Source organism: Cibotium barometz, chromosome 25 (assembly GCF_041138505.1).
Source record: "Cibotium barometz isolate CiBa-2024 chromosome 25, ASM4113850v1, whole genome shotgun sequence".
Taxonomy (NCBI): Eukaryota; Viridiplantae; Streptophyta; class Polypodiopsida; order Cyatheales; family Cibotiaceae; genus Cibotium; species Cibotium barometz.
Window position 1 is genome coordinate 5,146,238 of NC_141070.1, and position 24,614 is coordinate 5,170,851.

At 48.6% G+C, this 24,614-nt stretch overlaps 1 pseudogene across 1 annotated transcript in view; it reads left to right on the forward strand.

The window, feature by feature from the left end:
• Window positions 1–24,614, forward strand: part of LOC147624171 (uncharacterized) — a 109,306-nt pseudogene that overhangs the window by 69,898 nt on the left and 14,794 nt on the right. Inside the window, exon 3 of the transcript XR_015269061.1 lies at window positions 19,945–20,080. The product of XR_015269061.1 is annotated as an uncharacterized LOC147624171 (transcript). The remainder of the gene's footprint in view (window positions 1–19,944; window positions 20,081–24,614) is intronic.

The window sequence follows — 24,614 nt, forward strand, 5'->3', positions numbered from 1 at the left end:
GACAGAGCAGTGAATACAGCATGGCAGCCCGGGAGACTCTCCCTAGGTGCTGCAAAATACAAGCATCAGTACAAAGAACTGAGAGGCTAAATCATACAATAGGAGGGGGAAAGAGCCAAACAGGTGGCCTGTAGTGCCAACGGGGGGATCCCGTGTGTAAGGTGTAGAAAGGGCCACAGCGCCAAGTGGTGTGAAAGGCCTGGCGCCGTAAGATCGCCTCATCCAAGTCTCCCCGGATTGCGGGTGTACTGTCCTCGCAGGGTGTGGATCAACTCCTGCCAAATCCCCCGTACAGTCTCTGCTGGTGGCTCCAATCTCCCCTCAAAGGCCGTAAAGCATCGGGCCCTCCAGGTGAACCAGTTGGTGAGACTGCTGAGGAGCTCCCATCGTAAATCCCTCTCCTGTGTCCAGCTGGCGGACGAGAAATCCGGTGCCGGAACCAGGCGAGGCTGGCCCCTAATAAATCTGATGGCCTGACTGCCCTGCTCCATCTCATAGCCCATAGCAGGCCCTGACAAAGTCGACCAAGCAGCGGCACCCCACGTAAACATACCCTCTGGAGAGAGGGGGGCCAGAATACGCAGCATCCACAACCAAATTTGCTGCGCCTGAGGGCAATCCCAAAGGCAATGTCTCTGTGTCTCCATAGGGTGGCCACATCGGACGCAGGCCGCCGGAAGACCGCTGTAAACAAGCCAAGTACCAACTGCTGAGCCCCTTTGGGCGACCAGCCACTGAAAAGTCGAGATCCTGCGGGCCTGTCGACTAGCCCAGAGCCGAGCCCAAAAATCCTCCAGGAACTCCTGTGAGAGTCCCTGTAATGCCCCGCTGCCGCTGGAGAGACTGTCCTCCTCGCCGTCAAAATATGTCGCCCCAGCCGAACAGTATACTGGAAAAAGGTGATCTCTGTGGCCTCAAGGGATGCATAAGGATCATGCCACTCGTACTCCCCGGGGTCCCACTGTAGCCGGGCCAAGGGGCGCGCTGCATATGCCCATATGCGCCAATCCGGGAGCACATCAGCAGGGTCGGGATCAATATGCCACTTCCGAGAAGCGGCGGCCACTACCCGAATCCTCTGCAAGGTGCACTCTGCAACCAAAGGCGACTCCACCTCCACTCTCTGGAGTCTGCCCTCATCCTGAATCTCATAGTAGAGGCAACTGCCATCCTCAGTGCTAGCTCTGACAGCAATCAGGATCTCCAACTGTGTAAAGGCTCCCATCCACCGTGGGGCCACTGGCTCGAGAGGCGTGAACCACTCCTGTGTGAGTGCCTCCTGAATATCATCCCTCATAATCAACCCCCCTCTGAAGTGACTCAGCCTCTCCACCTGGATCTCCTCTGGTAGACTGCAGAAGGCCTGCCAGTCTCAAAAACTACGAGCTGGGCCTGCCGCTAAAGGCCCCTAGGCTAGCCGAGGCCGAGAACCCAGCATATGACCCTGCTCTGTGCGAACCGCTGGGCTCCAGATGAGCGGCTGCCTGGCCCGCTCCTCAACACAAGAAGGAGGCCGCTGAGAGAGCCCCGGTCTCAGCAGCTCCCAAGCTCTCAGGATACTCAAAGCAAATCTGTCCTCCCATCCTCTACTGAGGCCTGTCCTCCTCATCTCTATGAAGATCCAGCGAATCTCTGGTGCCCAAGTACCCCCTGCAGGGGGCGCCCGAGCCTGCAGTCGCTGCAAGAGGAGCTCTTTCCAAGGCTCAGCGCCTGGAAGCAACCCCCGAACAATAAGCTTCCCCAATAAGGCTCTACTCTGATCGACTGGATCTATAATGCCCAAACCGCCCTGAGCCAGCGGAAGTGAAATAACTGCCCATGCAACCTTTGCCCGAGCTGGCTGACCGTCCCGCCCAGACCACAGAAAGTTCCTGATCAGCCTCTGTACCTGGCTGATGCAAGAGCTCGAGAAGATCCAGCAAGACGTAATGTACCACATGGTCGCTAACAGCACCTGATTTGCCACCACCACCCTCCCAGCCAAGGATAGTCGAGCTGTACTCCAATACAATAGCTTCTTCCGAATGCTCAGAAGAAGCGGGGCAATCTGCTGCTCAGGTGACAAATCTAGGCCAATCTGGCATCCCAAATACCGCACTGCTGTGCCTGGAGGAATCCATCTAAAACCGGGGTCCGGGCTCCATGCCGGAGTGGGAGCACTACTGATCCAAAAGGCCACTGTCTTGCGCCAATTGATCAATGCTCCCGAAGCTGCACTAAAAACCTGGAGCGACTGCTCTGCCCGAAGAAGATTGGCCTCTTGGCCATGCAAAAATAAGCCCGTGTCGTCTGCAAACTCAGCATCAAGCAGGTCCTCCCCCCGGACTGGGAGCTGAAGTCCTCTCAAACCGACCTCCTCTGCTGTCAAATACATGCTCATAGCCTCCGCAAAGAAGAGAAAAAGAAAAGGGGCGAGGGGACACCCCTGACGGACTGATCTGGTCAGTTCAAAACTCGGCCCCCGTCCTCCTGCAATCAACACCTGGCTGCGAGCTATGGAATACAGAGCCGCCACCCCTCTGATCCATCCTGGCTCAAAGCCCAGGCGAAGCACCTGGCTCAAAGCCCAGGCGAAGCATAGTGCCCTCTAAGAAACCCCAATCAACTCTATCGTATGCCTTCTCAAAATCGAGAAGCATCACGACCAAGTCCTCGCCAAGAAATCTAGCTCGGGCCGTCGCCTCCCAGAAAGTAAAGATGTTGTCAAGGATACTGCGCTCCTTGACAAATCCTGTCTGAGTAGCGTGAATCAACTCCCCCAGGAACGGCTGGATCCTCAAACTCAAGGCGTTTGCTAAGACCTTGTAGACAGTATTGAGGATCGTAATAGGCCTCCAATGCCTAATATCATCTAATACTCCCTCCCCCTTGGGGATAAGATAGATCAAGCCCTCTGAAAAGCTCTGCGGCATCACCCCAGTGTCCAAAACATGCTGAAAGCCCCTGCGGAGGCCTGGCCCCAAAAGGTCCCAATAGCGCATAAAAAAGGCCGGCGTCAGTCCGTCCTCCCCTGGGCAACTATGTTGCGGCAGGACCCTCAAGGCCTCGGCAAGCTCAATCTCTGACAGAGGCGCACCTAGAACTGTACGCATACGGTCTGTGACCCTCCTCTGCACATGGGCCCACACAGTCTGTCTGCAAACATCTCGATCCTCAGTGGCAGGTTCCGCTGAAAGTAGGTCTCTATAGAATGCAGTGGCAATGGCTCTGATCTCCGCGAGCTCAGTAGCTACCGATCCATCCGGTCTACTAAGCTGGCGGACTCCTGCTCGCGCATGACGGGGCCCAGTGATCTCAAAAAACTCTCCAGTCACTCTATCGCCAAGCTGCGTCCACTGAGAGGCCTGACGACGATAGTAAAACTCATGTCTCTGCTCCTCTATCTCTCGAACCTCTTGGCGTGCCTGGCTCAGCTGGGACGCCACCCACTCACATGCAAGCTGCTGCTCCTGAAGGCACTGTAGCGAAGCAAGGCTGCATCTCAGCCGATGCTCCTGCTCGCGAATTTCTCCCAACCGTGTCAAAGTTGCAGCATGCAAAAAAGAGCTAAGATCGATGAGTCCCTGGGCACACTGGCCCGCTGCGTCCTGGTCAGAGCACTGACTATCATGCCAGATCCTCTCAATGTCCTCAGCGAGACTGGGATCTGTATGTACCCTCTCTGGGATCCTCAACTGCAAGCTGGGCTCCCGTGTCCTCTCCTCCAATGTCAAGATAACTGGCGCATGATCTGAAAATGAGGTGCCAGCGAGAATCCCGACGGAGCCCCCTCGCTCCCCTAACCAGTCGCCCACATAAAAGCGATCAATCCGTGATAGATTAGTCCCTCCCTGCCGGCGATCCGACCGGGAGAAACTAAGACTGTCCTGAGACCGGGAGAAAGCCCCATGCTGCCATGCATCAGTGATCCTCAGTGACATGCACAACCGGTCCCAAGCTGCAAGCTTCGTGCCGTGCACTGTAACATGACTGCCTCCCACCCTATCTGCCGGGTCCTCAAGCATGTTGAAGTCTCCCCCGACACACCAATGTGCGGCCTCTGGCAATGCATCCGTAACCTGGGTCCAGAACTCTGCTCTGGCACTAGCATGATTGGGCGCATAGACGTTGAGCACGCCCAATAGCTCATCATGCATCCTCAGAATGACATACTGTGCTCTACCAGGCAAAATGATCCCTCGATCCACAATGGCCTGCCGCCATACATCTGCAATGACCATGCATACTCCTCCCTGTCCACCCAAAGGACCAAACCCTGCAGACCAAAAAGTGTCCCATCTACCAGGCATCACCGAACCATATCTCCGGATCCTGCTCTCACCCAAGTGGTGCTCCTGCATCATCAAAATATCAATGCTGCCACCAACCAGGCATCTCTGAAGCTCCTGTCTCAAGCAACCACGATAGCGTATAAAATGTGCTCCGCCAAGGCCCTGTACATTCCATGAGATGATCCTCATGGATGCCTTGCTGAGGTGGATGCTGTCTCAGCCGTACGGCGGGCCTTCGCAAGCGGCTTGGATGGAGAGTAGTCCCCATCTGAGCGGCTGCGAATCTGCCCACCCGGGGTGCTGCAAGAATCCCGGATCAGGCGCCAGTGGCTGTGGCCCATGGCGACTGCCTCCCGCTCTGACAAAGCAACCTCGTGTATGTTAGCACTTTCATCCCCAGTTTCTGCTCTTTATGGTGTCCTTTTGGTCCCATTTGCATGGCCCTTGATTGTGGGCTGGCCACCCCTATTTTACATATTTTTCTGGGATTTTTCCCAGCCCTTTTGGTATTTTACCAGTCGGCCAGCTCATATGCTCCAGTCGGCCAGCATATTCAGCTCCAGTCGGCCAGCCCTCTCACCTATAAATAGGTGGGGCTGGCCTCTCTTGTTTCATAGAGTCTTGTAGTTATTTGCTCCCTCACTTATGAGACTATCACTGTCTCTTGCTTGGGACTGTTTTGGTTCAGTATATTCAGCATAGTTTGCTCCATATCTCTCTCTCTCTTGCACTCTCTGTTCAGCACATTCTAGTGCCACTCTGCTTCCGCTCTGTGCACTCTTTCATGGTATCATCGCTCTAGGTTTAGCAACCTTTCTGCTGCCCCAGATTCAGCCCTGTTTTCAGCACTTCTCCTCTGCGTTTTCTTCCAGATCCATAGCTTTTTGCTGCTGCGTTTTCTGGACAGCACTCTGCTGGTCGGTTCCTCTTCAGATTGGCTTCACCGATTCAGCCATCTGGCTCTTGGAGATCAGCGTTTCATTGCCCACTTGGAGATTGGACTGCAGGCGGCCTGTTTTCTACAGGACAGCACTTGTTCATTGCTGCGTTTTCCTCTCCAGTGGTCCTTTCCCTTTGCAGAGGGGGCTTGTGGTGTTGCAGGCTTTGGTGGCACTCTTGGTACCTGTGGAGGACACCTTTTCTTCAGAGATTGTGCGTTTTTTTTCTTGAGGAGAGTCCAAGCTACTGTCTTTGTTGTTGCCTTTCCCTCTTGCACCCTCTTACAGCATATTCCCTGGCCCTGTGTGGCTACTTTTTCTCTCTATATCAAATCCGCATTTTTTCTGCTTCCCTCTTCTAGTGACCTCAAGGTTGGAGGTACAGTCGACAGAAGCTTCTGCGTTTTTTGCTACAGGAGGATTCTCGGGTGCTGTCCAGCCTCTTAGGGCTGCGTTTTGGTGGAAGGAAAGACCCTATATCAGCGTTTTCTGATTTGGACAGTTTTATCTTATGAGGGTTGGTCCTATTGATTGGATCAATGATGACAACTTCAGATTTGGCTCCCGTACCACTCTCTTGTTATTTCCTTGATGAGGCAGACAAATTGGATGGTGGTAATTTTCAGTCATGGAAGTTGCAGGTTACTTCTATTCTCAGGGAGTATGGTTTGATAGAGTTTCTCTCGTACAAGAATCGGTGCTTGCCGGACCTTGCCTCTGCGGAGGATGTGTGTCGGTGGAGGAAGACTGACGGACAGATCTATGGCTTTCTCCTCCTGAATTGTCAGGATTCGGTTCTTCGACACTTCATCTATGCTCCTGATGATGCTTCTACCTTCTATGTGTGGCAGTTGCTTTGTGACCTGTATGGTGATGCCAGTGATCGGCAGATGCTTTCTGCTTCTGGGTGTTGTGCAGCCAGTGATTTTGTGGATACTTCTTTTGGAGATGTTCCTGCAGCGAAGGATATTGGGCCAGTTTTGCTTATTGCATCTGAGGAGTTTGTTTCTCCTGTTGCCCTGCCTTCAGTTTCCGTGCATACTTCTCCTTGCCAGGATGATATCTCTGGTAATGTTTTTGAGGAAGACAGTGGGCTATCTTTGCTCACAACTTCTCAGGGGGATTTTTCTCCTATTGCTTCGCCTCCGATTCTTTCTTCGACAACCAGTGACCACGATGTGTTGCTGGTCCCTTTGCCTTCTATGGAGGAGCCTGCTTCTACGCTCTGTGATGCTATTGAGGAGGCTACTACTACTTCAGTTACCGCTACAGTGAATGTTCCTATTTCCCTTACTCTATGTGAGGATTTTGGATCGTGGTCAGGTATGTCCGTGACCGTGCCTGGGGCACAGTGGTACTTCCAGGGATTGAAGGATTGGGATTTGGATTTGGTTGGGCCTGTGGAGTCCCGACATCAGTTTTCAGAGGGGGCAGTTGAGTTCTTACATCTGGCGATGCCGACCTTCGAGAAGGGTGCTATTATACAGCATTTGGCTACTCTTGGTACAGAGTTGGAGCAGATGGACTCTATTTCTTTTGAGGGTATTATCTTCTTGGAGCTACAGGCTTCTAGGGATTCCTGTGACACTGTGTTTATATTTGGCTTTGGCACCGATATTTGGAGCAGCACGATGCAACCTTCATGGTTGATTTCTTCTAGCAGAATAGTGTACCTGGCAGCTTGTACTGTTACTCTTGTAGCTGTGTTGCTGTGGAGATTGCTTGTGGAGCTTTCCTGGTACCTGTTGGTGCTGCTTTCTTTTGTCTTTGACAGAGGACGACTCCTCATCTTCGGATTCTCGGAGTTTGTTCAGCATCTGGTGCTGAGAGGGGGTGTTAGCACTTTCATCCCCAGTTTCTGCTCTTTATGGTGTCCTTTTGGTCCCATTTGCATGGCCCTTGATTGTGGGCTGGCCACCCCTATTTTACATATTTTTCTGGGATTTTTCCCAGCCCTTTTGGTATTTTACCAGTCGGCCAGCTCATATGCTCCAGTCGGCCAGCATATTCAGCTCCAGTCGGCCAGCCCTCCTCACCTATAAATAGGTGGGGCTGGCCTCTCTTGTTTCATAGAGTCTTGTAGTTATTTGCTCCCTCACTTATGAGACTATCACTGTCTCTTGCTTGGGACTGTTTTGGTTCAGTATATTCAGCATAGTTTGCTCCATATCTCTCTCTCTCTTGCACTCTCTGTTCAGCACATTCTAGTGCCACTCTGCTTCCGCTCTGTGCACTCTTTCAGTGTATACACACATATCCAGGGTCGCGTGCTAAGTCTGCCACTATGCGAACGACCAAATGCCGAATCCCTGAGGTATCCACACTCCCGGGATCCAAGAAAAAATGAGCCAACTCCCAAAGTCGGCCTATCACATCTGTCACCTCCAGATCGCTCATGTGATGAGAAAACTCAACTGCCTGAGTCTTCAAAGTGCTGAGAGCGAGCTCTAGAGTCCACTCCCGGTCGCAAGGGCCACATAGAGGGAACGAGAAGGCCACCGCTGAGTCTAGCGCCTCCTCCCCGCAGGCCGGAGGTATCACTACATGAACTCCGATGGGTGCTGGCTCATGGGGGCCCTCTGCTCCAAAAAGCCGTGTGAAGGTATAATCAAAAGCCTCCGAGCGCTGTGTAATGCCAAGGCGACTCAGCCGACTGCGGATAGATGAAATCCGTGAAGCCCTAATCGGCATAGGTCTCCTCTGTGATGCTCGAGCGAGGTCAGTGCTCAACGCTCTTCGGACTGCAGGTGAACGCCAGGGAACTGCCAGGGCCTCCCGGGAAGGTGAGGCGGGCGGAGGGGGAGGAGGGGGAGGCGAGGGGGGTGGAGAGGGAGCCGCTGCCGAAACCGGAGCGGAGGCGGGAGGAGGCGATGGTGGAAGCGAGGCGGTGGGGGGGGGACGGGGGTGGGGGGGGTGAAGGAGGGGGTGCTGGCATCTCCTGGTCCTCAGTCGTCGCCGCGGGGGTCTCCTCCTAGAGGGGAGAAAAGCTATTCCTCACGGGAACCCAGTGAGGTTGAGACTGTGGCTGCTGCTGCAGCGGTCTCTGGACGTGCTGCTGTGGCTATCTCCCTCGGCGGCGCCCCTGTCCAGGCTGCCACTCCGAGGCCTCTGTGGCCTGGCAGGTGTCCCGGAGGCAGCCTGCCGAGCCGAATCTGTGGGCGGGCCATCAGTAGGCTGCTGTGGTGAGGGTCGGGGTCTCCTGCGAGGGCAGGCCTTGGCCAGATGGCCGATCTGTCTGCAAATGAAGCACTGATTCGGGTGCCCCGAGAACTCCACTCTCTGATCTATCCATCCCCCCCCTATCCTAGGTAGCTGAATGACCTTAGGAAGGGAGGAGATGTCAGACACCAACACTCTGACCGAAGGTAGCCCAGCTGCTCTGGCCACCACTGAAGCAACTGAGGGGCCAGTCTCTAGTACCGAGCCCACCAATGCTCCGAGCCTGGGGAGGAGCGGAAGATACTCCCGGCGGAGTCCAGGGAAGCAAACTGTAACATGAAAAAGGCGCTCTCCCTGTTCCGCCGCTGCTGGGTCAAATCCATGCTGCCAAGGTTTGAAGAAAGCCCGAGCACCCCTGATGTCAAGGGGACTCATGGCAAGGACCTTGGCAACACTCTGGGCGGCCTTGAACTCGATCTGGTAATGTCCACGGCCCAATAGCTGTACATCCAGGATCTTGCCCACATCTGCAAGAAGGCGGGCCTGAAGAAGATCCCGGTTCTCCCCTCTGCTGGGGCGAGTGCCGACTATACGGCAGATGGTGGAATGTGCCTGGAGGCGTTCCACCTCTGCGGCGAGGCTCGCTTCCTCTTCTGGCGAAAGAGAAAGCCTGATGGGGGTATCCTCAGGGGCGGTCGAGGGGGCTGCAGAAGAGTCCCTCTGAGGTGGGGTGGGAGGAGCCTCCATCAGAGTCTGAAGCTGTGGCGAAGGCGGAGCGAATGCGATACCTGCAAGAACCGAGCTGCACGCGAAGGGCGGAGAGGGAAGGCGGGAGGATTTTTTTAAAAAAAAAAGAAAAAAAAGAAGAAAAAAAAAGAAAAAAGAAAAAAGAAGAGCGGGGGGGGATAAGGCGACGAAGAAACAGGGGCGGGAGCAACGCGAAAGGAGAGGCGGTGGGGGGGAGAGAGGGCTGGCGGAGGGGGGGGGGACGGGGCGCTGACGAGGGGAGGGGGCGTGAAGGCGAACTGAAGGGGGGGGAGCGTAGGCGCAATGAAGTGGGGGGGAGCGAAGGTGAACTGAAGGGGGGGGAGCGTAGGCGCAATGAAGTGGGGGGGGGGGGGAGCGAAGGCGAACTGAAGGGGGGGGGGGGAGGGGGAGCGTAGGCAAAAAGAAGTGGGGGGGGGAGCACAGGCGAAATGAAGTGGGGGAGCGAAGGCGAACAGAAGGGGGGGGAGCGAAGGCGAACTGAAGGGGGGGGGAGGGGGGCGCTTCAGCGCGAGAGAGGGAGAGAAAGCGAGGAGAAGGGGGGGGCGCGATGGCGAGAAGAGGGGGGGGGGGGGCGCAAATGCGCTGGTAGGCGGGGGACAGGGCACGAGTATGGGGAGGCGAGGGGCGAGCAGCGCGAGCAGGGGGGTGACGACGGGAGCTTCAGCGAGCCGATCGCGTGCTAGGTTTTTTTTCGGTCATAGTCCTTGGAGAGCTATTTTTATTGGCCTAGTATGAGAAAGACATTGAGCTTTATGATTCGAGAATGTTTGTTTTGTCAGAAGGTCAAGTTTGATCGACAAACACCAGTAGGATTATTGCATCCATTGAATGATCTATGGGAGAATATTGCTATGGATTTTATCTTTGGATTGCCAAAGTCAGGGGATGATGATATATGGACCTTTCCAGGATACCAAGAAGATCAGCCATGTACATCATCGGTTGGACCTTTCAGATCATTGGAAGATATGTAATGTTTTCCGTGACAGTTTATTGAAACCATGTACAGGTTATCCCTAGAGTAACTTGTTTTGAAGAATATTTTTCTTCTCTTATGCTTTAAACAAGAGTGTATCAACACACCTCTCTTTAGTGCATGCTTGCAGAAAAGCAGATTAATACACGTGCAATTGACATCGGAAGGAAACCTTTTTGTCAACGGTATATATATATGCATGGGCGATATGGACGCCTGTACGGAGCTATACGGACATCTATGGATAGAAATTTCAAAAACCCTAAAAATTCCAAAAACCCTAAAACTGCTCCAAAAACCCTAAAAATTTGCTTTTTGGATGTTTTTATCGCCCAAAAACCATTAACACAGATTTTCTATCAGTTTTCTTGCCATAAAGAGCTTTTCCATGGTTTTCTTCATCGACAAGGTTATAAGAGTTGTGGAGATTACTCATAGGAACTTGGACTACTTGAACTTGGATATGAACTTGGACATAGAGCTTGGATATGGAACATAGAGGGTGGACATGGAGCATACATAGACATGGAGAACTTGGACATAGAGCTTGGGCATGGAACTTGGACATGAACATGGAACTTAGACATATAGCTTGGACATGGATCTGGACTTGGACTTGATCTGGACTTGGTTTTGGATTTGATTTGGACTTGGATTCATTGGATTTGGATTTGGATATTAGATTTGGTACTAGCCCAGTGAGAGATACTTGTGGGTCATCCTCGTGGTGTGCTCGGCATCAGAGATCTCGTGCCTCGACATCGATAGTGACTTGGATATCCTACATCGGCATATCTGTTTGTTTTGTATTCATTGATTGTATTGACCCTGGCTAGCGAGCACGTGGGGCCTATTCCCCGCTCAATGTGGTGTACTGTGCAAGATCCCTATTCCCTTCTCTCTCTTCCCTGGGCTCTCTCTATATATTTATCTCTTGGACACGTAACCACGTATACGAGAGATAGAGAGAGAGAAGGGGAGAGCAAGATGGGAATAGGGGATTTACACGGTACACCACACTGAGCGGGGAATAGGCCCCGCTCCCTCTTTAGGAATTTATTTCAGGAACAATCCACGGGCTTTCCCAAGCCAGGACCAATTCAAAAGATGATTACAATATCAAACAAAGGTGTCGATGACGAGATTGGACTGTTGTCGATGACGAGGCACAAGATATCTGATGCCGAGCTCACCTCGAGGATGACCCACAAGAAACTTACACCGGGCTAGTACCAAAATCCAAAGAATCTGGCTGATGTCCTCAAGTATCCACAAAAAGCTCTTTCTTTCCAATCCAATCCTTTCACTAATAGAGGTGGCAGTTCTTCAAACGGAGGTTACCAACTGGTGACAGAAAGTTCAGCAAACAGGAGGCAAAAACTCCGGCTTTGGAGCGGCAGAGATGCCGGCGACAGGTGGCAAAAGTTGGCTCTGGGGCGGTGGCGACGCCGGCAGTAGCGGCGTTGGCGAAAATGGCCCTGGGCGGAGGTGGCTCTTCACAGGGGGAAGAAGTGATGGTTGGTGCTGCCTAGAAGCTGTAGAAGTACACAAGAAGCTTGCTTAAGGAGTTCTCCACGCGCTTCCTCTATGAGTCTTCAAGATTTCTTCAATGCTCCACCAAGAGGGTGCTTGGTTCTTTAAATACTTGAGGGGAGGCCTACTTTTACCATGCTTTGCTTTTGTTTTTATCACTTGGCTTTTGTTTTTATTTGAATAATAAGCAAAGTTCTTGATTTTAACTTCAAGGCCTTGCTTTTTGGCCTTGGAGTTGCTTTTTGAAAAAGCGGCTTATAGCTTTTTGACTCAGTTCAACGAGCTCTTTCCAACGGTGTCCTCAGCTTTTTGGTCAACAAAGTTTGACTTTTGCCTTTTCTTGCTTTTTGACCCAGACAAGTGCTTTTTTCCATTCCAACTTTAGGAACCCTGTTTCCATGTGTTCATCATCTTGTCCATGTGTCCAGGCATGAGTTTTTCTCAGTGGCCAAGTACACTGGCCAAGTACACTGTCCTGGTCCATTGTTCGTCAAGTCTTCAATGCCCAATCTTCTGGGATTTTAGGGTCCCAAGGCTCAAGTAAACCATCAGTCGCACGAAGTCCCAATGGTCCACCTTCTCTGGTCATGCAATGTCGAAGCTTGATCCAAGAGATATCTGAGGGTAGAAATCAATAGCAACTAAAGAACAAAAAGAAAAAGAAAATATATGTATTTACTTAGGTAAATACAAGGAAAGCAGCTGCAAAAGTTCACCACCTGGTGACATACCCCCCTCTTGAAAGAAGCAAGCGACCTCGATTGCATACCACACATGCTAACGGATGACATAGGACGATAACAAGATTCCCCATGTTATTAATGCCATTGCATGTATCACTTGCTAACGGATGACACAGGGCGATGATAGGAATTCCCCACTACCATTAGTGCCATCGCAAGTCGAGCCTTTCAATATACATGTTTCCGGATGCAACACAGGGCGATAGCACGTGTCCCCGCACTATTAGTGTCACAACACGTAGAATCATTCATTGAAGTGTAACAGATACAACTTCAAAGCACTAAAGGTCCATTCATTCATTTATTGACAACAAATGTTAAAACTGTACATTGCCAAACATATGATGCAAGTGTACAAGTCATTCAAAATTCAGGTTCAAAAAGCAGAAATAACTGGGACAGACTCTCCTTTCAGCTTCACATCCAGAACATGAGTCTTGTCCCTATGTACAATTGTGATTTTCCTGTTGAAAGCATCCAACACTGCATGTTTCCTATGACACCATGGAATTCCCAATAGGACATCACATCCTTCCAAGGACATGATAAGAAACTCCTCTGTGTCGACATAACTCTGTATATGCATGCGAAGTTTGCCAAGTATAGGAGTGACAGGAACTGAATGCCCAGGGCATGCCAAATCAGCCTGTCCAACTGGTCCCATCTCTTCAGCACGAATTCCCAACTTGGCTGCCAATGCCGGTGAAATAAAGTTGGCTCGAGCACCAGGGTCAAAGAAAATCAGCATTGTAGCATCTTTGATTTTATCCCATGCTCTGCACAATTCTGTCGCATCATCACATGGCTGGTCACCAACCATGTTTGGTATCAATCCTGCACTCGGTATTGTCTTCTTCTTGGGTGGCCCTTCTTTATCCTCCGCATCTTTTGCTGGCTGTTGTGGACATTTTGCAGCCATATGCCCTTTCTGTTCACAGATGAAACATTTCCGAGCTTGCATCAATGCCTTTCTCTCTTCAAATGACTTGCCATATAGTGGCCTCTTCTGTCCTTTGCCTTGAGGTTCCTTCTTCACTGTGCTCTTGAAACCACCTGAACCTCCCTGAAGCAGTGCATTAGCCATGTTTGCATTCTCAATTAGTTGAGTCATGTTGGAAACATTGGTCTTAATACAGTAATCCTTGATCTCTTTGGGCAAACCACAGCAGTACTTCTCTATTTGCTCTGACAATGGCACTGCCATGTAAGAAGTTACTGGCAAGAGTGCATCCCAAAACTTCTTATTGTACTCTTCCAGATTTGCACAATTAGCTGCATCCAGTTTGTGCCATGCTCTCATCACATCCACTTCAAAAGTGTTTGTCAGCCATGCAAAAGAGTCCGCTCAGATGCTGACACCCTGGCACCTGTCATCTCTCTACGGTGTCGGTGGGTAGAAGAGGAACTCTCTTCTGCCGAGAGCTTTCCTTTTTCCTTATCTGCCATGCTGTCTACTGAGCCCTCAAAGGAATCCTGTATCCAAAGAAAGATCTCGTAATCTTTCTCACCTGTAATCAGGTGTACCTCTCTGTGTGTGTCTCTTGTTCACCCAATTCAATCCGTGTCCGGGGTCTTGCAGAAAAGAGGACCCTATCCCGGCAATGGAACCATGAAACCGGGCTATGGACACATAACGCAGTAATTCTTTCAATTAAATACCTGGACTTTATGACACACACACAAACAGAATCCTCGCTTCCTCGCTCAACACCAGATTGGCCCCGAAGTCCGGCGTCCCTTTTGGTATTTATTTATCAATTAATTCAAGGGAAATTACAAGGGTATGGTATCTGTAGTTACAAGAGCAATTCACAGCCAAAAAACCCCTGTTCTAAGGAAATTTCGGCAGCATTTCGGTACATAAACCTTCCTTGAACAAAATCCCAAGTCCCTGCCCCTCTTCCTTGGCCTTCTACCACTCAAATAAGCCCAAAACAGTCAATTACAGCGGACTGTAATTTTCTGCACAGCACTGGTTTGGGTCCTGTTCCAGCTCCTGTTCACTTTCTGTACCATCCTCTAACCTTTGGGCACAGTTGCCCTAAATCCTGGCGTCATGTCCCTTGCAAAACAGTCCAAAAACAGCCCCTAAACAGGGCTGAATCGGACACCTGCTTGAAGAGGTTATGACCCTCTTCTGTTCCTGCTTGTGTGTAGCAGTTAGCTACATCTGTCCCTGTTCAATTGAGGCTCTTGCCTCAGCAACCAAGCATCTGACCACATAGGTTGTACATGTCAAATGAAATAGCCTTTCTGCAGGCATAACCATATCATAAAAGAGGGATAAAGAGAGTGATTATGCAAGACAAAGCACCACTCTACATAAAACAGGGGAAAAGCTTGCATTCCTTGGCCAACCTGTGATCCACCATAGCTGAAAAATGAGAGCACAACTCCCTTTTTGCGGAAATTGGGCGCCAGCTTCTCTGTAGAAGGAAATTTTGTCAAAATTTGACACTTGGCGCTCATGCCTTGTTTTCCCGCATCGAACCTTCTCAGCTAAAAATATCTCGGCTCGTTCACAATTTGACATCACTTCTTCAGCACTTATTATTCCTCTCATCAATCTTGACGTAATGACGCGAACAGATTCTAGATCGGGACAACTGGCCAAAAATAGCAGTTTTCCCTAAAATTTAGGAGATATGCCCAAAGCATTCCTTCAGGTCATCTGACCAACATTCTCTTTCGTGACCACATCAGAAAACGTAATGTGGTCATGATACAGTGACTTTTCATTTCATGGACATTCACAAATGTGTATCTACATTTATGGCCAGGCCGGATGATAAGGGTGGGGCGGGGGGATCGTGGCAGGAAAAGTCGGTGAAGAAATGGGAGGAGGAGGGGGGGGAGGCGGTGAGGGAGGGCGAAGGGGTGCTGCTGGGAGAGATCCATCGGAGAGGACGATTGCGGTATTGGGCTCACTAGGGGCTCAGAGAGGCCGGTCGGCCTCTCAGAACACTGGGGGTCGGAGGGGAAATCACGACGAGGGATCGGACGCCATACTGGTGGGGCCGGAGGGGCCCGTTTCGGGATTGGCGAGGGCGCATCGCCAATGGGAAAATCCTGAGATAAAGGCTCATAACGGTTCTCTGACAGAACCGAATTCTCCTGCATGTTGCTAGCTTGGCGCGCACGGTAGCGACGCTTAGCGGGTGACCCGGGCGGGGCCCAACCGTCCGTCACTCTTCGGCTGGAGGGTCATCCATGGTCGGTACGTGATGCTCTGCTGCCTGGGAACCTGGAGAAGAGGAAGGTATTCCTTCTTGAGGCCTGGAAAACAAACTGTCACGGGAAAGCCTGAAACTCCAGTTAATGGGTCGGATGTCGGGTCGAAGCCGTGCTGCCATTGTGCAAAGAAGGCCTGGGCGTACGCAGTGCAACGGGGCTCAGTTGCATGACAAGATCAGATGCCGCTGGCGAGTCGAACTCAACCTGGTAGTAACCACGCCCCAAAGGATGAATATCTGCGATCTTTGCAGGCGCACCTAGGAGGCTAGCTTGAAGAAGATCTCTGAGTTGGCCACGCACGAGGCGGCTACCGACAATCTTGCATACTAGAGTGGATGAGGCCTCTAGGGATGTGACAGTCATAGCGAGAAGTTGCAAGTCTGCTTCAAAAAAAGAAAGGCAGGTAACAGCGGCCTTGGTCGGGGGAGATGGAGCGGCTGCCATGGAGCCCTCCTGGGGGCGAAGACCAGAAGAGGCCGAAACTTGCCAAAATTAGAGAACTCCCCACAACCTGAGGGTGTTGTCGGGGGAACAAGGAAGAGACGAAGAAGGGGAAGTGGAAGGGCTAGAGAGGGAAGGGGAGGGGGAGGTGAGGCTAGAAAAAGAAAAAGAAAAAGAAACTCACAAAGGGAGAAAAGGGGCCGGCGGAAGGGGGGGGGTGGGGTCACAGGCGGTGAAGGGAGGGGGGGCGGGCACAGAAAGGAAAAAAGGGACGTAGAAAGGAAGGGAAGGGGGGGGTTACAGGCTGTTAAGGGAGGGGGGGCGGGTGCAGGAAGAAATGCGAAGAAAGAGGGAGGGGGGGGGCTGCAATCAGCAGGCTAGGGGGGCAAGCACATGCGCAAAACAGGGGGGAAGAGGGTGCAAGTGCAAGGGGGGGGGAGGGTGTTGGCAGCAATGCAATGCAGGAGAGGGGGGGGGTGGGCTTGCAGCTTGCTCGAAGAATCATTGCTAGTGCGTATCAACTGTTACCATTTGCAAGCTAAGGAGATGCCAAGCCTTTTAGATGCAAGGTCATACACCACTCTCATATGATATGATATGATCATAGAAAAATACAAAAATTCTCATTTACTAAAAAATTAGAACCAGAATGCCTTTAGCCAAGCATGCATATTTGCGGAACGGGAACGACACAGGTTATGGAATGTGTTCCCTTGTTCCCAAGGCTATGGAACGGTGTTCCATGTTACTATGGTCTGACTGCATCAGCAAAGGGTGAGCGGATTGTTGCAGGGTTGCTGGGTGCCTTGAGTTGGATGTTTTAAGTGATTTGGATGCTGTAGAGGCCAGATTCTTTTTGCTCTTCCCATCGTCATCTATGCCATGCCACTTCTTTTTTTCCAAAACGTTTTTTTTCATTCCAAAACTCTTTTTTTTGGGCGCGTGTGTTGCATTTTTGCATATTAGCAACCTGTATTTTTATGCTTTGGTGACATCCCCCTAACTTATTAAATAGCTTTCTTGAACTGTTAGGTCTTGCTTTTCTGTGCTTTTCTCTGTGCACCTCTAGAGTCGCCCTCAAGCAGGAGTTTCCCAGCATGATTCTCTTCCTGTCAACATCAACACGCACTCATTATATGTCAGAAGACACAACACGTGCACACGTGCTCGTCCTTAGGTTTAATTGGGCATTCCCGACCCTTGGCGCACATACACAAATATGCTCACAAGTATAAATCAAATAAACAAATGAATGCACAAACAGTTCCTTGGTTTTGACACCAATTTCTTGGTTTTTACACGAGTTTCTACTGTAGTCCAACTTACCCATGTTAGTGTTCGACTATGGTAGATTAATAGTATTCGTATCCATGTACTCAATTCTGATTTCCTTCATTGATAAACAGTGCCTCCATGAGATGGCTAGTCCCATGACTCTTGTACAAAAGATTTAGTGTTGGTCAATCTCAAAGTTGCTCCTTTTGGATACAACTTGGACAACAACCCTCGAGTTCTAGAATACTCAATTCCTTGCAGTGGAATATAAACCTTGAGCATTCTTCTTTGTTCCTGGTTCCTTGGATGTCAAAATACAAAGGCTGGTGACAGCTGCTTAGTCCACTTCTGCAGTAGCATACGTTTCCTAGCTAGGTGGCCTCGTCATCTTGTTGGGGGTCTTCCAAGGCAGCCATAAGGTCAAAGAGGACCGCTTTCACATGGAGCCATCTAGGATGGTTTACCAAAAGTCTAGGTCAACATCTTGTTCACATAGTGGTAAACACATTTTTTTGGCCTTTTTGCGTATACGAGTTTCCTGGGAAAATCGTAGGCGAATCTTGTGTGAATTTTGGGGATTCTTGTTTACAGTGGGAAATCAGTGAAGTGGGAGCATCCCAGGCACTCTTTTTTTAGTGCAATCTTGGTGCTCTATAGCACACTTCCCGGTTCTAGTAAAGCACACATTTCGGATCAGCTAGGTGCTCATCTTCCAGAGTAGTGATTAAGTGTACATCTAGACCTTAGTGCATTTTGGTGGCGACAATTTAAATCCAATATATTCTCGATGTAGTTAGCACATTCCGGGTGTACCTTACACATTCTCGTTGTTGTTCCAGGTCTTGTGGAGTCTACTTCCGTTTTTTCTTTATCCACATTAAAGGTGTTTTGAAGCTCTCATCACAGGGGGGGCTCTTCTTGTACGCACTAAGAAGTTGCAATAAGGAAATCCAAAATGCATGACAATATAGCATTTAGGACACATGGTGTCCATAAGAACCAATTCCTATCACGTACCATTGGCCACCTGCAAAGCATACCTTCTGGTATCTTTTGGGTATAGGTTCTTGTGGGCAAGAGAGCAGCACATGCTTGCAATGGTGTAGGTTTAGAAGGGAACTTCAGAAGAGAGATCCTTGTGAAGTTGAGTACAAAGCAGTTGCCAGAATCAAGCATGTAGATGAAGCTGGTGCTTGGACATCCGTCCTTTGTGGATGACTCGTCACAGAGTGTGCCCAAGCTTCCAAGGGCAAAGAAGTAGCGCCCATTCAAGGCTTTCCGGCAAGTCTTGGACTTCCTGTCGTATGGATTTAACTTTGTACGTACATGCATTACCACATTACCTCTATAGGGGGATTGTTGGGTATATTCACATTCACGGGAGTGAAAATGTGTAATGGGTTAGTAAATAAAAAGGTGCTAGGTGGTTGTGTAACCTAGCACTTGTTTTTGTGTTTACTAGGGCTTAAATAAGCGGTTCTAGTGTGTGTGAACAAATGCTATTGTGTAGGTTCATTTATGTGTGGGAATAGCTTATTAGAAGGATCTTATGTAGGCAATGATGTGTAAAGGTGACACCTCTTAGGGAACTTGGCATCATGCCTTGACATGTGGCATGTGTTGGTGGCAACATATGCACACACCTTGTAAAGGGGGCCTCTCCTATAGAAAGAAAAGCAAATTACATTATACAAAGATGCTTCCACTGACTCTCTTGAGTGCTCCCCTTAAACCCCAATCAACTCTTGTATTAATCATGCTGATAATCTTGTGGTGGTCATCTTGTCTCTCCCTCTCTCTCAAGTCGTGTCTCACCTTCCACTAGGGACCAAGAGACCCTGAATGAGCACCGTCGGCGCTCTATGGACCTCACCATTCATTGTGTACTTGTATGTGGGTCCATTTTTCTTTTGACGCTTTTCTCTCCATGTTTATGATCTTCACTTTACACATGGAACATATGTAACACTTTCTGTCTCATAGAACCATTGGGTCTTTGGTAGGCACCTCCTAGCTGACCTTTACTAGCTTCTTCAGGCATAGGATGGCAGTAACTGATTGATACCAGAAGCCAAACAAACAAAGGCATTAGATGCAAGAAAACGGATAATAAGAACTGCTAGATATTCTCTACTGTTGTAATCCCAAAAGACTTTGGCTAAATCAGCCTATCCCCTCATTGACCCAGATATATGGCAAGCCTAAAGAGACACTTGTCAATGCAACCAATCAACCCTGATAGATATGATAGCAGGAAGGAGCTCGTGATGTTCCCAAGGCAAATGTGGAAGCATAGTATGTCTTCAGGAGGTGAATCAGTATAGGGCAAGAAGCATTCCAATTGACTTGGCATATGGATGTAACCTGTCTTACAATGCTTCAATTAGGAACAGAATTTATGGAAGGAAAACATGATTAGAAAGGTTGAGGAATTTTGAGAGAATTAAGGGGCTGTTCTTGACAACAAAATTACAACAGTGGGTGAGTAAATATGGGAAGGCGGACAGGGTGAAAGTTTCAATAAATGAATTTCCTGTATGGTTTGTTTTAGAGAGAGACGCAATGGACATTTAGTAAGACAAAAGTATGTTGTGTTTTTGGGACAGATTCCACTCAAGTATGTCGTTGATGACCATCAAAGCAAAATGCTGTCGCATTGCAAAATGCTGGTGCTTCCAAAGTACTTCATGACAGTGGTTTTGACCCCAGGAAAACTTGAGGCTGCTATTGATGAGTTGTTGGGTATGGTGTTTTCTTATAGTTTCATATCTTTATGCATGAACGTCCTGTTAATTAACGCGTTATTTCCAAATTCCAATCAGAACACTCAAGACTCAAACAAATTCCAATCTAAAACTCTCAAGACTCAAACACTTATACGAAATATGCTTAACATTGTTGGTTTTGTGATCCTTTTGGGTATATTATGTGTGTGTGTGTGGAGTGTGTGTGTGAGAGCATATCTGACACAGAGTTCTACACCCACTAATTGTGCACTGATGACGTTAGTGGGGATGTCGTAGTATTAGTCCATACTATGCATAATGGAGTTGATAGTTATATAGTCTTGTGGGTTGACTACCATGAGTATATAACATGCACGTTCCGAAAAGGTGAATTTGGGCATGCTCCGAAAAGGGGAATTCATCTATATATATATAATATATATATATATATATATATATATATATATATATAATGTTTGTATCACTTGGATAGTAGGCACATTTGTTAATCCTTACTTTTAGTGTTAAAGGACTGCTCTTGCACCATTTATCATTTGTCCCCCCCCCCCCCCCCCCCCCCCCCCCAAAAAAAAAAAAAGAAAAAAGAAAAAAGAAAAAAGGTTGAGATCCTGCTAATCAGTCATGATTGCTGCCTCTCCAATCTTAGGGTTAGGAGAGTGGAAAGTCTTATGCCTGCCTATAGGGGAAATACGATCCTCACGTGAGGTGGTGCCCATCGGCTGTAGCAACGTTTGCATCATCTGTTTGCCATGGGGTTTAGGTTGTAGGAAATATGATGAGGTTTAATGCAGTGCGATGTGCAAACAGATTCATGCTCCTTACACTACAAAAGAGATTTGCATACAAGACAACATTTGCTGCTGAATTTGGGCACTACAAACTGGTGTAACTTACATTGGACATTAGGAATGGTCATGTATCACACCCTTAATGCCCGAACAATTGCACATGATGGAGATGGAAGCATATAGAAAGCTCTAGTGCCCAAAAGCATGAAGAAACCCTAGCATGGCACGGAGAAGATGAATCACATGCATACCAAAGTAAACTGTACCCTACTCACATGCCCCCTGTGTTTACCTGTCCCCCCGTGCTGCACACCATCGAGTCCTTGGGCATCACAGCCACCACTCAAGAAGCTTGTCATCATGGACAAGTGTACACACTAGTTCATGTTTTCAGGCGCCTTATTTATTTGGGATGTACCGCCATGCAGTTGTGATTGCTACATTGCAACCGTACTTGTTGCCTCAGCACTACTTCCCTGTTCTCAGGTACCACCTCAACCATGGTGCTTAGGATGCAAAGCATGGTCTTTTATCTAGAAGAGTGCAGCTGTTGAATGTTTCTTGGGAATCGAAGATTTACAATCAAATGCCTATGAAAAACAACATTATGCCATCAACACATGCCTTCAAATCACGTGCCCAAACCAAGTCACAAACTTGGCAAGGTTTCTATTCCAACTAAAGTTAATGCCCTGATCTTGAGTTGAGCACCTGCAGGTTTGCTCTCCACATTGAGGCTTATTTGAGAGCTTTGCCTATTTGTTGTCCATGGAGCGTAATTGAGTTTGTACAAGTTTGTCTAGTCTACACACTTTGCCAAGAAGTAGGGATCAAGAAAGTCCAGTGATTGGAACAAAACTTGAAGTTTTTGTGAAGAAAAAGAAGACTTAGTGTCCATGTAGTACATACCCCTCTATAAGTGAGCTGTTGTCACAAACCCCTGCCTTCTCGGGACATGTGGAGCATGTTAGATCTGGACATGCATATGAATCATATGGGAGGTGTGCATATGGAGTCTGTCACCAGCCTAGACATTTCCCAGAATGAAAGGGGTCTGGTGGACTCCAAGACGTCTAAATATTTGGAAAATACAAGCTTTGGGAATGGGGGATCACACTCCTAAAATTTAGGAGAGTTGCTATTTTGGCCAACTCCGATGGAAATCTGTTCGCGTAATTACGTCTGGAATTGAGAAAATACCAAGAGTTGCCAAAGCACCTATGACAAATGGGAAATTTTTAGAGAGAAAGTTTATGGAAGAACCCATCTCCTGGATTGGGACACGTCACAAGAAAGTGGATCAAAGTTTTCAGTTTCTGTGTCACTCTCCACTTGTCATCATAGCTTTCTCTTTCCATTTTCACTCATGGGAGCCCCAAATCTATAAATTGGAGTCCTCTCTCTTCATTTAGGGAGGCTCTCTTGTTGCACACTAGCCTCTACCATGTTGGTTGCCCGCATTCTCATCAACTACTACTTGTGGAGAGTTCCTACTATAACCACAAGCCCAGTGGACAAGGTCTTCGACACACTTTTGCATGGCTATCAATTTGTACTCAAGCATTTAAATAGTGGCCACAGTCATTGAACATAATCACACATGCTGAAAAATAATATCATATGCACAAAGACACCACACTGGAACTGGAACGGCTGCCCCCCTTCGACGGAATTCTCTATTATTTGTACAACAAAGAGATGTGGGTGCTCGGCATCGGAATTTTCCAAGTACACATGATTTCCAATCAAAGAGAGAAATTGAACTTGCGAGAACATTGTCCCACAAACTCGTAAAATTCTGCACTTGTAACTCAAGGCCAACGTCTTCAAGATTTCTCAAAAAACAAGCAGCTTTTCACGATGAAACTCTCCAAAATCACTCCTAGAGGTACTGTCTATTCTCGGGTCAGCATGAAAACACCTCTGGTTCCCAAGAGCAAACATAAAAGCCTAATTTGTCTTGAAGAAACAAGCTAAATTCTGTTTTCAGCCCCTAAATACTTCACAGAAAATAAAGACTCCACATCAAATCCTGACCTCCATAGGTGTCCTCTTCCATGTGAAATGTCCATCTCTCATAAATATGAGCCTGTACTTGTCACACCATACCATGTATGTGTGAAATCACAATTCATAGAGTTTACGTTGGAAAAATTCCCTGTTCACATCCTTTGTAAAATAAGTCCGGGCTAACCAAACATTGTCCAAATCATAAGGGTGGACCAAATGGTGACATTCCCGCCTTTTCATAAGCAGTTGCCTGCAACTAGAATATAACAATAATATAGAGAAAAATTTTATCCATTCAAATCCAAGTTCTTGTCAAGCACAAGCATAAGAGCGAATTGTGCTGCTCCATATAATAAAAGATCAGACTAAAAATCAAAGCCAACCGCAGGGTGAGAAATCCATAAATCCATTAATTGCGATGATGAGCAATCATTCAACAATTGTTCATCGGGGCACCACCTTGTTCATGAGTCTTTCAACTCTTTTGCCATGCCATTGAACTCCATCTGAGCACCGCCCATATGATCCATACACATGCACAGACCATTTTGCTATGTTCTTGGACTCCATATGGGCACCACCCATATGTGATCCATATATATTCGCAGACTATCATAAATCTCTTCGTCATCGGTATTCATAAAGATAGATGTCAAGGAAGTCCAGAATGTAGGCATATGCAGTGCTACATGTGAAGAGGGCTTAACCAAGGGCATTTTTTTCCATGTGGTTTTTCCCCTTGGATATCAAGTGTGAAAGGACACTGTAGAGATCCATGTAACTTTTGTACTTCTATATTATATGGATGTGACTCACATTCAAGAGTTGACTTGCATTTGTGATCACCACACACTTTGGGTCTTGCTCTCTCTCCCCCTCTCTTTGTGTGTGAGCTTCCTGTTTCTGCAGCTAACCCTAATTTGCAGGAAACCCTTCTGTGTGTGAGTGTGTGATTTCCAAGATTTGGTATCAAAGCTGGGTCGCACTTGCGGCTTAGGTGGCAACCGACAGAATTGTGAGTTTTTTCGTTGTCTTCTTCCCGTTGCCGTCTGACAACGTTACCGTCCGTCCGGCAGGCTCTTCTCGCCGTCACCGTCTTCGCGCACTTCATCGCCGTTGCTGGCCCCGTCACTTGTGCCTTAAGATCCCATGGCCTGTGCCTGGCCCGTTGCTGTCGCTGCCTTCTGTACTCACGCCGTCAGAGCTCCACTCTCGCCGTCTACTGGAGGTGTAATCCCGTTGCCTATAGCTACCGGTCTTGTACAGTCAACGCCGTCGGCTCCAACTTGCACGTAAGCCATTGAGGCGTAACAGATAGCCATTTGATGTGCCTTCTGTACCTAGTCGCCCTTCAGCCCGTCACCACCTGCAGCTTCCCCTCTGCTCCTGGCAATTTGCACTTGGAGGTTAAAAAAAATCTTTGATTTTACACATCAAATTCAGATACTTGCAGGTGCAAGCATTTGGGGATTTCTGTCAGTTGCCCTATGGAATTTAGGGGATTCCTCAATTTGATGCAAAATTGGCAAAATTGAACGTATTGTCTTGCTTGGAATTTGGGGGTTTTTTCAAATTGAGGCCAAAATCAGTCAATTGAGCCTCTTTCGGTTGTAGAAATTTGGGGCTTTTGTGAAAATTGGGCAATTGACTGCACATTGAAGCAATTGTAGTGCATAAAAATTAGGGCTTTTCAGTTTGGAGCATGTAATAAGGGATTACAACAGTGATTTG